The sequence below is a fragment of the Cuculus canorus genome, chromosome 2 (genome assembly GCF_017976375.1).
Source record: "Cuculus canorus isolate bCucCan1 chromosome 2, bCucCan1.pri, whole genome shotgun sequence".
In the NCBI taxonomy this organism is placed as follows: Eukaryota; Metazoa; Chordata; class Aves; order Cuculiformes; family Cuculidae; genus Cuculus; species Cuculus canorus.
In genome coordinates this window covers 79,945,985-79,960,629 of record NC_071402.1, presented here as the reverse complement: position 1 = coordinate 79,960,629, position 14,645 = coordinate 79,945,985, and the positions used below count along the sequence as shown (strand labels likewise).

Here is a 14,645-nt window from a genome sequence, read left to right as displayed (position 1 = left end):
AGTACTAAATACTATATCGTACTGTATGGTAAGGTCATTTTACGCAACTTTTCAGACACAGAAGAGCTTTGTTTATTTTCCATTTCTGGAGGATTTTTTTCTCTATATTAAAAACTCCTTGTGTTTTTTTAGATACATATCAAAGAATCTCCACAGGTTTGTTTAATGCATTTGGAGACAATAAGCTCAAATGGGTTGGACAAAGTGTCAGTGAAGAGTTAGACATAGAAGATTAGGCATCAGAAACTGGAAATGTGTTGTGAGATCTTTTAATTGAAGAGAATTAATTTAAATCCAAACAATTTCTATGTGCATGGAAATTAAGAAACTTCAATTATAATCCTGCATCTGTAAAATAAGAAATGTCTTACTAGATTATTGAATAAATTACATTTTTCACTTTTCTTTGAAGTCTCAGAGAAACTAAGCATTTTACAGAAATATACGTGGTCCCCTTTCTGCTTTAAAACAAACAAACAAACAAACAAGACAAACAACTCTTTAAGGGGGCTAGTATTGGCTTACATAATTTGCTTTCCTACAAAGCAATATCGTAGAACAAATCAGCATAGAAATTAGGCAGTAATGAATTTTGCAGACAATGAGAACTGCTACATCAGAGTAGACATTATGTCCTAGAAACTTCATAATCTTAATCAACTGCAATTTTAAATATTGTAAGGACTTTCCTGCATAATATAAATTCACACAATCCACTTCCAGTAGCAGGCTCTTTAAATGCCTTTGAAACAATCTCTCATCTAATTACATTAATCACTAGGTCATGCTCATTTGTCTTCATAAAGTATTGCATTGACCATTGACAGCTCTGTTTTTGTGTGTTGTCCTCGCCTCCCCATTTACTCCAATTTTCTGATGATTCCTTTTCTACAGAAGGATTATTAACCCTTCTCAGCCTGGCTCTAGCAGACCATGCCACAGTTCATTTTTCTCACAAGATGAGCTCCTCCAATCTCCCAATTACAGTTCACAGCCATCATTGCATGTATTACAGCTCAGATGGCCATCCTGCAGACAAGAAAGTTTCATGGCTTGTCAACACCACCTCTATTTTATCTGATACTTGAATACCTCTTGCCCTTCCTGTGGCTCCATCATATGTTTATTTTGGGTTTACCTGTCACATTGAGGTCTGCCTTTTTTAATTTCAGGGTATAAGCTCCAAATATACAGTGGGAATTCAAGAGCTAGTGTTTAAGTTCATATCCTTACCTCCATGCCATCAAGCCATGGCCACACACTTGTTTTTTTCCTGCAAAGAGAATAAAGTAAATTCCAGGAGGGATTCTTTAAATTCTTTCAGCAGCTTCACACCTACATACTTCTTACTTCAAGAAAGATTTGGGTGATCTCAGAGTGAATTCATTTCATGTGTATCTTTTTTTTTTTTTTCATTTTTTTCCCATCTTTTATAACACCTCATGAAGTGCTATCCATATCAGTTTATTAGTATTTGCTTTACTTCCCACTCTCCCTTTATTAGGTTGTCACAGCCTACAGCAAATAAACTTATATTAAAGTTGGAAATTATTTTCCATTTATCTTCAAAACTTCCCCACATTTAGAGTCATTGCATTCCCTGTAAAAATAATAACATACCATTGCAACAATATAGCCTATCCATGTGAAGTTTCATTGCAAAATTAAAAAAAAAAAAAAAATCACTAACCAGATAGTTCTAGACATTCTGAAAAACACAATGTGGAACTTATTTCTAGAGCTTTAGAAAATCATCTGGCATTTTGAGTGTTTAATCATGGTTCTGAGTTTATTTTACCTGGAGAATTTGCTCTCTCAGGCTCATAAATAGACTGTCTCCTGAGATTTCATGCATTGCTCTTTTGAAAAGATTCTGAATTCAAGTATTAGTCTCTCAATATTTTAATAAGCAAGCACTTGCTTAAAACTAGAGGTTATAAAAAAAAAACCCAACCCAACACTGTGATGCGTGAAGTCTATCGTTCATTTGCTATTTAAAACCAAAGTGAACAGAAATTACTTATAACACAGATGGGTATTAACTCAGCTAAAGAGGTTTTCAATGTTAGCTACTGCCTACCTGCAAAGGGTTCTATTTTTCATATTATTTTTGCTTTATGGAAACCATGGTGTGCCAATTTCTTTATTGTTTTCCTAGAGACCTCAGTAACATCCAGAGATTCAGCTTGCTGCATTGCTTATCAGGTAAGGAAACCAAGAACTTGTAAAGTCTGCTTCTGTTTCCTGCTGACAAGCAGCTCCTGCAGTTGTGCATGAAATAGATATAGCTGATGAAGCTTTTACTAAATCACTGTTTTCCACAAGGATAAAAAACCATATCCCCCTCTATTCAACTGTGGGACTTCTCAGAGTTTGGAAAGGTTGAACAAATTCTGTATTGCACATACCATAGTTTAACAATACAAAAGTAACGAAACAGTACAGATGCAAGTTAATATTATCAAGGTTACTAAATACTTCTGCATATGGGAAAATTGGGGAGACAGAAGAACTGAAGTTTTGGGGCATTAGTACTTTATTTGATTTCACACACACACAAAGCACTTTGCAAAATAGCCTCAGTAAAATACTCCAAGCTAAGCAGTTTTATGTCTACATATAAAGAATAATATCAGGTGGCAGATGACCTCTAAACACTTGTTAATAAATTTAGTAGCATACTCTTAGTATATGATGCTCTAAGTCTCAGTCAAGACTTTAAATGAAGAACAGGCAAATGAAAATAGTTACACTTTGGAGTAACCTCTTTGTTGATATTCTCAGACTATTTTTTTGCTGATTATACATACTTGATGAAACATACACATGCAACAGTCTCAGGGTATGTAAGCATTAGAGTACATGTTATTCAGAAAAAAGTCATTGTCAGGTAAGAATACTGATGTAATCCTGAAAGCATCCATCAGATATGCTTTTTATTGTCCCTTTTTTATGGTTATTGCTCAATCCAGGAATGAAAGTGTCAGAGAGGTAATACTTTAATGATGTCATCAGATGCATGCAAGTACCTTAGTGTCAGATATTTGTTTAGTGTTTTCAGAATATCTCCAGATGGCTCATTACAAATATCATCAAGGTTCCAGGACAGTGGCTGCTGCCTCAAAAGGAAGCTAAGCTTCAATTAATTGTTAGATAATTGTCACATCCATAAGATTGTGACACCTCTGCCACTCAAATTATTTTCCTGAAATGTTCTGGATTACCATTTTTTAAGGAGTGACCAGAAAAAAAAAAAAACAAACACCAAACATAAACAAAATACTATTTTACCATTTTCTGGAAGATACTTTGTAAGAACTGAAAGGACAAAGCATTTAATTCCACATTTCCTTCTGCGTGAATCAATCAACTTTAGCACAGATAAGACCCTGTCTTATGCTCCAGGTAGTGTCAGCAAAACATGCCCTGAAAAATCAAATTAGATTAAGGTAAATTCAGCCTTTTCCTGGTGAAAAACTGAACTGTATCTCCCCCAGGAAACAGCATTCAGACCTTTGTTTTTTCTGTTGCTGAGGAATTTTGCCTTTTTATTTTCATTTTTATTTGAAGTATTTTATTAAGAAGCTGTCAGTAGGAAAACAGTCTATATCATTTATCTTCTAACAGTAAAAATATTTAAGATGGGCATTTTCTGAGAAAGGTTTTTGATACTACGAATTTGTCAGCCTTTAGCAAAGGACAGATAGATTCTTTAACAGCCTGTTAATTCTATAACTCTCTGACCACTCTTGGGTCTGTGCTGTCTTAAGACACTCTACTGAAGGGTAGACTGATTAATTTCAAAAACCTCAAAGAGATAAAGGCCTACGTTATTAAACCCTCAAAGAGCCAAAGGCCTAATATATTAAGGAAACAAGGAGACAGAAGATAATCCTTCACCTTTTGGGCAAGTACAGCTCTGCAGTTTTGTTAAGACTTACAGAGTGCTGCTAGGCACTATCTATTATAAAAATGTTTTACAGGACATCAGAGCTCACATGCATGGAAAGGCAAGCATGTTGGTCGTATTCCCCCTATTCATGCAACTATGGTAATTAAAGCATTATTAAAGACAAGGAGAGTCATCTTCTCTGTTCCCCTCCCCCACCTCAAGTGTTGAACACAAGGTTAAGGACTAGCTATTGCTGAAAGCATGCTCTGCTAGACGTAATAAAAACTAACGTTCTAGTTTTCCATTCACTTTACCCAAAATTGTTTTCAAGGGCAGAAAAAAATTGTTAAGTCAGAAATTTGTATTTCTTCACTTGTATATAAAAGTCCATTCATAATGGCTATTCCAGACCTGAGGGAATATCTGCTGATAAGTTTAAGATGCAAATGCAGCATAAAAAGATGTAAGTGATGTTTCCTGACACACCAATATATGCTGTCTTTACAATTACATGCAGCATGAGAGCCTTGCAGCTCAGCCATCAGGCATCCAAGAAAACCACAGTTCATACAAAGTTCATGCTCTCCAAGCCCTCAAAAGCCTCAAACTACAAAAAAAAGCAAGAGAAAACCAACTCAGATATGGGCATGACTTACTAAATAACCAAATCATATAATCAACATACCCCTCTCTTTTTCTTTGAGTTTATGACCCCCTACCTAGAATTGTAGAATGCTTTGGGTTGGAAGGGACTTTTAAAGGTCATATAAGAGGGGACATCTTCAAATAGATCAGGTTGCTCAGAGCCCCATTCAACCTGACCTTGAATGTTTCCAGGGATAATGCTTCCACCACCTGCTTCAGTGTGTCCTCACCTTCATCCCAAGAAATATCTTCCCGATACCTAGTCTAAATCTACCCTCCTTCAGGTTAAAACCATTATCCTTTGTCCTGTCACAACAAGCTCTCCTAAAAAGGTTGTCCCATCTTTCTTATAGGCCCCCTTCAATTATTGAAACGCCACAATAAAGTCTCCTAAGGAGCCTTCTCTTCTGCAGGCTCAACAACCCCACCTCTCTCAGCCTTTCTTCATAGCAGAGGTGTTCCAGCCCTCTGATCACCTTTGTGAACCTCCTCTGGGCCCAATCCAACAGGTCTGTTTCTGTCTTGTCCTGAGGACTCCAGAGCTGGACACAGAACTCTAGGTGGGGTCTCATAAGAGTGTAGTAAAGGGGCAGAATCACTTCCCTCAACCTGCTGGCCAAACTATTTTGGATACAGCCCAGGATATGGTTCGACTTCCGGGCTGCAAGCACATATTGCTGGCTCATGTTGAGCTTTTTATCCACTAGTAACACCAAGTCCTTCTTGGCAGGACTGCTCTCAATACCTTCATCCCTGAGCCTGTAGTGATACCGGGGGTTGCCCGGACCCAGATGAAGTACCTTACACTTGGCCCTGTTGAACCTCATGAGGGTCACACAAGATCACTTCTGAAGCCATGGCTTATTCAGTTTTGATGTATTTTGATGTTCTTTATGGGAGAAGCAGCATTCCTTATCTTGTCACCTTTGGTGTCCAGTTTTCTTGTAAATGTTCAAACAGAATTAAAAAGAAAAAAAAAAAAAACAATAATCACTACTGTTTGATTATGACCAGGAAATAGGCTTCTATGATTTTACTAAATTCAACATGTAGAAGATTTTCAGCTATTTTTACAACAGGAAAAAGCTTATGCTAGTTTACACATACTAGTTAGAAAAAGACAGTATTCCAATTGCAGCAGATGATCTACAGCTTTCTTTCTACATCAAACAAGCATTCTCGTCCTGTGTGATCTTTACCACAAGTTATATGTGTGAAATATCAGGTTATCATTCTGCCCCAAGAATTTTACCTCCTGCAGCACATTAGCATTGACATAAGCAAGATACTTCATAGTAACAGTGAATACAACATGTAATTTAAGAATTTTAATATTTAGGAAGCAACAGAAATTATAACAAGACATATCAAAATCTTATTTTTGCCAAGGATTTCAATATTCAAAATTCTTCATTTCAAAAAAACTTAAATATTTATCATGTTGGACGGATTTTGACAACAACTAGAGGTAGAAAAACACAAGTTGGGTATTTGTTTTGCGAAGTTATGAAACTAAGCATTTCCTGACAGGAAACATTTTCAAGTCATTACATTCATATACAGGATCTTACAGATTAGGACTTTCAGTGGTCTGGGGCACCATTAAAGTTGCCACAGTCAGAGCACCTGCTCCTTGACCTATTTCTGCTATTATAACTGCAGAAGGCCGAGGGTTCTCTAACATGCAAGAATGAAATTCAGGCACTTTTAGTCAGCAGAAAGACAACCAAAGGTCATGATATTTAAAGTCTCCTTTTAACGGCAACATGTCAGGCCTTTTCAGAGGAAATGTCTGCATGTCTTCTGGTTTGTTTTGTTTTTCAAATAAATCTCTGGAAAGCCAAGGAATCAATACCAGTTGTCCTCTTCAGTATTGTTTCTGATACAAGATTGCAAAGTTCTTACAATTAGATACTAGCAAGTATGTATAATGAGCTCTTTGGCAGTAGAGAAAGACCAGCTTTTACTGCTATATTGTTTAACCATGCAGACTTTCTCATTTTTGTTAAGAGCATGCCTGCATTCAGACTAATAGATTAGATCTGTTGCTAGTAGCATGTTCTCCAATCAAGTAACTTAATTGTCCCACATCAGAATACTCAAATTGCAGCTTGGAACAGTCATTCTCTTCCTTCAAAGGGATCTTGCTATGGTGGAACTGCCTCCTCCATGGGTTCTCTGGCTACTAGACACTTGGTTACAGGACTTGACTAAAGAGGAATGTAAAATCCACAAGTCCTTCTATCTTTTAATGTATGAGCAACTCTGCAGGAAATAGAAGGAAAAAAAAATCCTGAACCAAAGCCTGTTCTTCTCCAAATCAGTTCTCTCTTATGATAAGTACAATGTTGACCATTACAATTCACTAACAAATAAGCAAAGAATGAAGGAACAGGTTCAGTCAGCTATCTTGTGGATAGTCACTGGGCTTATTTCTCTAAACCTACAAATGTTTATTTCAGTAGAGAAAAGGAGGGGACCACAAGCTTGTGTTAGCATTAAGTAGTGTCCTTAACTATTGGCCACAAAGATGATCAGAGGGCTTGAGCACCTCTGCTATGAGAGCAGGCTGAGAGAGCTGGGATTGTTCAGCCTGGAGAAGAGAAGTCTCTGAGAACATCTTAAAGTGACCTTCCAGTATCAGAACGGGACTTACAAGGAAGCTGGAGAGGGACTTTTTACAAGAGCATGTACTGACAGAACACAGAGGAATGGCTTTAAATTGGAAGCGGGAAGAATTAGATTAGACATTAGGAAGAAATTGTTAATGATGGGGGTGATGAGAGACCAGAACATATTGCCCAGGGAAGTTGTGGTTGGCCCTTCCCTGGAAGCATTCAAGGCCAGGTTGCATGGGGCCTTGAACAGCCTGATCTGGTAAGAGGTATCCCTGACCATGGCAGAGGGTTGGAAGTAGATGATCTTTAAGGTGCTTTCCAACACAAACCATTCTATGATTCTATTTCAGCAACCTACTGCAAGCACCAAGATACAGAAATAACAGGTTTAACCTAAGTATTCATTCAAGAAGTATTCACTTTTATCTTAGGCATATCAAAAACATTACAGATCTCCCATTCCAAAAGATTTCCTTTTAAATCATCGTTTGATACTACAGTTGCTTGGCTTTGTCACAAACAGGAAACCTCATATTGGTTCTCTCACTATTTTTACATTGGGCAAGCATTTTGTCAAGTTCCTCAAACTATGATGTATTAGCTCACAGAAAGGCTTGCAGAGTACAGCTATTCATTTACTTCTTCACACAACTAAAGAAAGAGTACTATAAATTAGTAATGATGGATATATTCCATATCCTGACCTACATGAAGTAAGAAGCATTTATGTAATCTTTCTATATATTTACTCCCCCCTCTGGACACTCACTTTAACCTAGAGAAAGGGGTCAGAGTTTGAACTTACCGTGTTTTGACATTTAGGCCATACATGTGATTTGAATTCTAGACACTTCAATAAGAATAAACCAGCAGGTGAACTTCTTCTTTTGTTATGAAATACACAATTCAAAATGAGAATTTTGAACTACAATGGAATGGAGCAATAAATATTACTTGGATAAAGAACAGTACCTGAATCACCTACTGAGTTACATCTGAGTCAAGGTGAATTTCTCACAAAAAATCTCAATTACTGCTTTTCTTCAGACTAATTATTTAGTAGAAAAGCATCAATGTAGCATTCCAGATAATTTCCAAGCCACCCAAACACCAATATGCAACAGGAATATAAGGGAATTATAAAGTTGAATACAGATTAGCTAAAAAACTAAGGAGATGCATCTACTAGCTCGGTTCTCCTCACAGTCTGTGGACATGCAAGTGAACACATCTAAAGTCACTACTGCCCACCACAGCCCACAAGTAAAGTGAAGTAAGTAAGTAACACTAGAAATATAAGGAATATTTCCTTAAAATTAAACAAGTGCTGAGAATGAAAGCCACAGTGATGGCATGAGTACTAGCATCCAAATTTCAAACAGAGTGTAGGTACTCTAAAACCTATAGCTCTGTCAAACATACTTCCTTCCAAGCCCACTCATACTGATTTGTTGAAGTAAATTACACAGACAACTTGCGTTCAGCTCCTGGCTTTATAAATTATTCAGATGTTGCAATAAACAGTGTTGAACCTCTTCATTATAAGGGGAATAAATGTTTCTGCTCCTTATCATTATCTTTGGAAGCAGATAATGAGGTGAACTATGTGGCCCATGTTGTTATTGCCAAGATTTTTAAGTCCCAGACACGATACTTGCATTTCATAACACCCTGGAGTAGTATCCTGCAGCCTTCAGGATAGTGAGAAGAACTCATTTATTTTGTGAGGATAATTTCTGTTCAGAATATTTCCACAGCACTGAACACAAAGTTAGACTTTTTAGATATCTGACCATATCAAGTCAATCCACTCATTTATGAAAACAGACCAAACTCTTTTGGGAGCTACTTTATGGTGGGGAAGAACGAGCTGCCATGGTTGCAGAAATACCTTCAATATTCCTGAAGGGACCTTGATTTTTCTACCCTAAGGTATACCAGGTACCAAGTTCAACAATGCTTTCCTAGTAGGGCACCACAGCTCCACTCTGCCCTTCTTACAAGTGGATTGTAAAATTAGGTAGTCTCACAGATCAAGCAGATTCTCTCAAGAAACTTTGTTCCTTTGAATGGGTGCATGAAGAAACTACCACAGGCAACAACTTGTGAGCTAGTCGGCTATGCATGGTCTTATGCATGTCTTGGAAACATATATGTTTCCCTGCTAGTTTGCATTTAGGGTGGTGTGGTTATAAGATGAACTAAGCTCATGCACACAGACAACTCATTCAAAGAAGCTAAGATAAAATGGCATCCTTAAATTTATACGAACTTTATGTAGGCACTAACAGTCCAAGTCTCATTGATGTCAACCACCTGAAGTGTCAATCTGTCAAAAATATATCTCAGTAAGCCACTACTGCCCCTGCTAAGTAGGTGTAAATTTAGGCTCACATAGCAGCAAGAACTGCTGCAAGTATTTCTGTTAGTGAAAGCACTGCATGCAAGCCACTGAAAATAGCTGCAGAAAGCTTTACTGCAGATATTTTTTGTTGTCCACTAGCACAGCTGCCAACAGAGCCAATATCACCATTCTTTTCCTGGTAGCTGTGTATCCTCTTAAAACATACAAATTTGTGAATCTAGTTCTGCTAAACAGCAAGGAGAAAGCTTATGTTTTGTACTCTTCACACCACATTTGGTATTCCAGTACAGATGGACATGTGCTAAACAAAAGATATTGTAAAGTGATAATTTTTGTACAGAATAGGCCTTCAATTTATAAGGCTTGTAATTCAGTTATTTTGAAGCTTAGGTATATTATCACATGATGGTGGAAAAGGTCAGAAAAAAACAGTTGCAAATACTGAGTACATGACAAAATTTCTGAATGAGTTTTATATCTAAAAATTTACATTCAAAATTAATTCATATGCAAAATGTGTGTAAAATTATGAACAACTAAAAAAAAAAACAAAAAGCCCTTGATTCATACAATCAAATACCTGCAGAAAAGAAATCTATAAATATGCAAGCTGTCATTTAAAAAGAATGGAATATTGAGGTACAGAACAAGTTCCATGTTTCCTGCCTTTTGTTTTGTGTTACCAGAATATTCAATGGAAGTTTTTTTATTTAGTTTTGCTAGTCACTCTTTCAAAACTCTATTGTAATACTCAGTATCTTCTGCTCCAAGAAAGAATGAAAAGAACTAATGTTAGAAGACGGAAGTAGACCAGCAGGAGTATTACCAATTCTATACATCAATCCACCCTGTGTCCTATAAGACTGAATGTGTTTTTAAATATATTTGGCTTGGATCACCCCATCGTAAAGCTACTTATTGTAAATGTAATGTACCATTAACCACATTGAAAAGAATTTAAGTTGATTCCTTATTTCTTCTGGGATGAAAGCCCTGCAAAGGTATTTAGAAAATTATTTCCTACACCTTCCAGTCTTCCTCACCCCATATTAATTCTCTGTCTTTACTTTTAGCCAGAGGAAATGCATAAACGAAGCTAAAGATACATGAATATGTAAAATAAGTGAAGGTAAAGGATATATGAACAACTGAGGTAGTCCATAGGGTCCTTTATCACTGTGCTGAACTTGTATTTGCAGAAACTCCAACTTCACAGAAATAGTACAACTTCTGTCAAAACCTGTCTTGCACATACAGCTGAAAAAAAGACTCAGTTTTCAGAGAGTAATAAGAAGCATCTACAAAAGAAGAGCTACAAACCCAATTTAAATTCTGTAATTAACAGGGAGTCACACTCTCCAAGTACATTATATCTGAAAGCAGATATGTAAGCCAGCAGATCAGCTCCCAGGGATAGCAAAGTATGTCCTTGCAACCCTTACTCATTAAGAGGCAAGGCAACAGCTTGCAGCATGTCAATAACTTTATCTAAAGTGTCCTTGAACCTACATTTTCTGTGCAGTAGATATAACCAGCAAAAGAAAAATAAATTAGTTCAACATCTGTCTGATAAGCACATTTGAATAGTTACTGTGCAAGAAAAAGAAGAATATCACACTCAAGCTAAATCTAATATAATTAGGTCAGTGCCTATGCAGTATAATAGAGATTAGTGCAGGAAAGTACATGCAAAATTAAGCCTCACATATCTCTATGTCCAAACACTGTGACCGAAATAAGGCCTAAGCTACACAATAAACAACAAAACAATGACTTTTATTTGCTACATTTGCTTTACTGTGACCTGAGCAAAATGGAGAAGTTATAGCAACAGACATAGCTAGAAATTTCTAAAGAGTTTGGCAAATTACGATTCTGCAGACAACCTTAATTCCAGTATTTCTTAACGCTTAACTTAGAACTTAAAACTAGTTTGAAAAAAGTCTATGTTAGGAGATTTCTAGCCTTTGTATCAAGCAAAATAAAGGAGTTTCACCACACTTTCATATCAAATACCAGAGCTGAATAAAAACAGGACCACAGGAAGAGAGAAGGTGGACTAAGGACCAAGGGTGACCCTCTGCAAGTAGAGCTTTCAAGGACAGTAACTTCATTTTTCTCCACTACACAGTTGACAATTTTTACAAAATCTGTGGTTATTTGATATCCTTGAAACCTATGAGATTGGCACTCGCAGACAAAAGGAGTAGGGATTAATATGACAGACCTTGATTCTTTAAAAACCCACTCTCCATTCATATATATATATGCATTGATGAGATTCCCCCCCTTGGTATGGCCTTCTCCAGACTGAACAGTCTCAGTCCGCTCTGCCTTTCCACAGACATGAGATATTCCGGTCACTTTATCATCTTCGTGGCTCTCCTCTAGACTCTTTCTAGTATGGCTGTGTTTCTCCTGGCTCACGTTCAGCCTGGAGTCTACCAGGATCTGCACATTCTTTCCTGCAAGACTGCTTTTCGGTCAGTCAGCCCTCAGCATGTACTGGTGCACGGGGCTCATCTTCCACACGTCTTTGTGATTTCCCTTGTTGAACTTCAGGAGGTTCTCATCAGCCTGTTTCTCCAAACTGTCAAGCTCCCTCTGGATGGCAGCACAACCCTCTGGTGTGTCAGCCATTCCTTCCAGTCTTGTGTTATCAGCAAACTGGCAGAAGCTGCACTCTGCCCCATCATCCAGGTCAGTAATGAAAAAGCTAAACAGGACCAGACCCAGTACTGACCTCCTGGGATACACTGCTGATTTCTGGACTCCAACTAGACTTCATGACACTGATCATCACCCTTTGGGGCTGGGCCATTCAGCCAGTTTTCAATCCATCTCACTCTCTGCTCATTCATCCTGTACATCAATAGCTTGTCTCTGAGGATCTAGCAGTGTCCCTGACCATGGCAGGGGGATTGGAACTAGATGATCTCTAAAGTCCCTTCCAACCCAAACCATTCTGTGATTCTAAGGGAGACAGTGGCAAAGGCCTTAGTGAAGTTCAGGTAGAAAATATCCACTACTCTCCTCTCATCTACCAGGACAATCATAGAAGTTTACCAAGCTGGTCAAGCATGACATCCCCTTGGTGGATCCATGCTGACTACTCTTGATGGTTTTCTTGGCATTTGTGTGCATAGAGATGGTTTCCAGGATTAGTTGCTCCATCATCTTCACAAGGATTAAGGTGAGGCTGACTGGCTTGTAGTTTCCTAGGTCCACCTTCTTGAAGACAGGAATGACATTTGCTTTCCTCCAGTCTTCAGGCACTTCCTCAAATCACGATGATTAATCAAAATTATTGTGAGTGGCCTCACAACAACATTTGCCAGCTTCCTCAGTACTCTGTGCTGCATCTAATCAGGGTGCATGCAGTTTGCATAATTATTCTCTGCCCTGATCATCTGCAACCAAGGGTACATTTTCCTTGGTATGGATTTTCCCCCTGATCTCTGGGACCTGAGATTTCTGAAGGCTAGTCTTCTTAGCAAACACTAAGGCAAAAATGGCATTGAGTAGGTCAGCCTTTTCCGCGTCCTGTGTAACCAGGTCCCCCATCTCATTCACCAATAAGCCCACATTTTTGCTAGTCTTCTTTTTTTCACCTGTATACTTACAGAAGCCCTTCTTGTTGTCTTGGGTATCTCTAGACAGATGTAATTCCAATTGGGCTTTAGCTTTCCTAATTTCATCCCTGAATGCTTGGACAGTGTCTCTGCATTCCTCCCAGACTAGCCACCAGTATGCCTCTTTGTTCTGTTTGAGTACGGTGAGTACCTTCTTGATAATTCACACAGACCTCCTGGTATTTTTACTTGACTTCCTATTCATTGGGTTGCACTGCGCTTGGCCTTGGAGAGGGTGACCCTTAAATATTAACCTGCTTTCTTGGGCCTATCTTCCCTCAAGTGCCTTATCCTAAGAGACTCTTCCAAACAGTATTTTAAAAGGCCAAAATTCTGCTCTCCTGAAGTCCAGGTTTGTGAGTTTTCTTTTTATTTCCCTATGATTATTTCTAATTGAAGTCTTTCTAGATGAGTTCAGTAGCCATCAGAATGGAGGGAGGGATCAGAAGGTCAGCTACCCAGCTACCTGTGGTGTGGCTTTACGTTTTTTTTTTCTTTACATTGAGGTCCAGCATGAAAGTCTTCCAAATCTTATTTGTAGTGCCATGAAACAGATGGACAGAAAAGCTGTTCCAAGTATTACTAAGCCGTTATGAGCCAAGTGCAGTTTCTCAGTATGTACTTACTTAGCATTAAGGTTTAAAAAACCACCCTGATGAATTATTACCATATTTGTCCAGACTACAAAAGTGAATGATGCCTGTCAGAAACCTCTTCCTTACAGCAGTGGTTACAACTTCAGAATATGTTTTTTTGATCAAACAGATAAACTTGTCTTTGTGACTCAACAGGAAGACACAGACAGCTGGCATAAAAATATAGCAAGCACAATGCAACTTAGTACATCAGACGAAGGAAAACAGTGCCTGCAACTACAGCTGATAAAAGCTGAAAATCGCAACGAAACAAGATGAAATTAGTGCCTTGCTTTAGAGAATTGGACGACAACTTGTGTAGAAATGTTCCCTGACTTTTTCCTTACCCAGAAACCTAAGTGTTTTGGTAGCAATGAACTCTCCAAAAGACTTGTAAACACATTTAATACCTGGTCCACAAATGCATTTGTTGTAACTTTGAAATTTCTTTTCAGAATTCTAGGTATTTCTTGGTCCCATAGGCGGAAGAAGGAAATTATTAATGCATGTAAGAAATACATTTCAGAATCTCTCTTATTCTACTGTAAATAAAAACTTTGCCACGTTATGTATCCAGTACGTTTCTGTGAATGGGAAATCATAGATTTCTTATTAATTCTGAAGAACAAAGATTATAAAAAAATGTATCATCAAGTAAGCATTGTATGATGCTGCTACAACAAATGTAAACAGAGGGAGAGTGCTCTATGAAACAGCATAAAATTTCTGCAAGTACCTGGTTTGTAATCAGACTGTTTGGCAGTATCTTGAATTATTTTGGATATTTTCAGCTTTTTCTTAGGATATAACCCAAATTTTTGCTTTAGAAGGTAACCAAATCACACATCCACACTTTGG

General features: G+C 37.8%; 1 long non-coding RNA gene across 2 annotated transcripts in view; it reads right to left on the bottom strand.

Annotated features, from left to right (window-relative positions):
- The window catches only part of LOC128851289 (uncharacterized), an 89,917-nt gene that overhangs the window by 65,351 nt on the left and 9,921 nt on the right, over positions 1–14,645 (bottom strand). For both annotated transcript variants that reach the window (XR_008448610.1, XR_008448611.1), the window contains exon 2: positions 1,234–1,273. This is a non-coding gene — a long non-coding RNA (uncharacterized LOC128851289). The remainder of the gene's footprint in view (positions 1–1,233; positions 1,274–14,645) is intronic.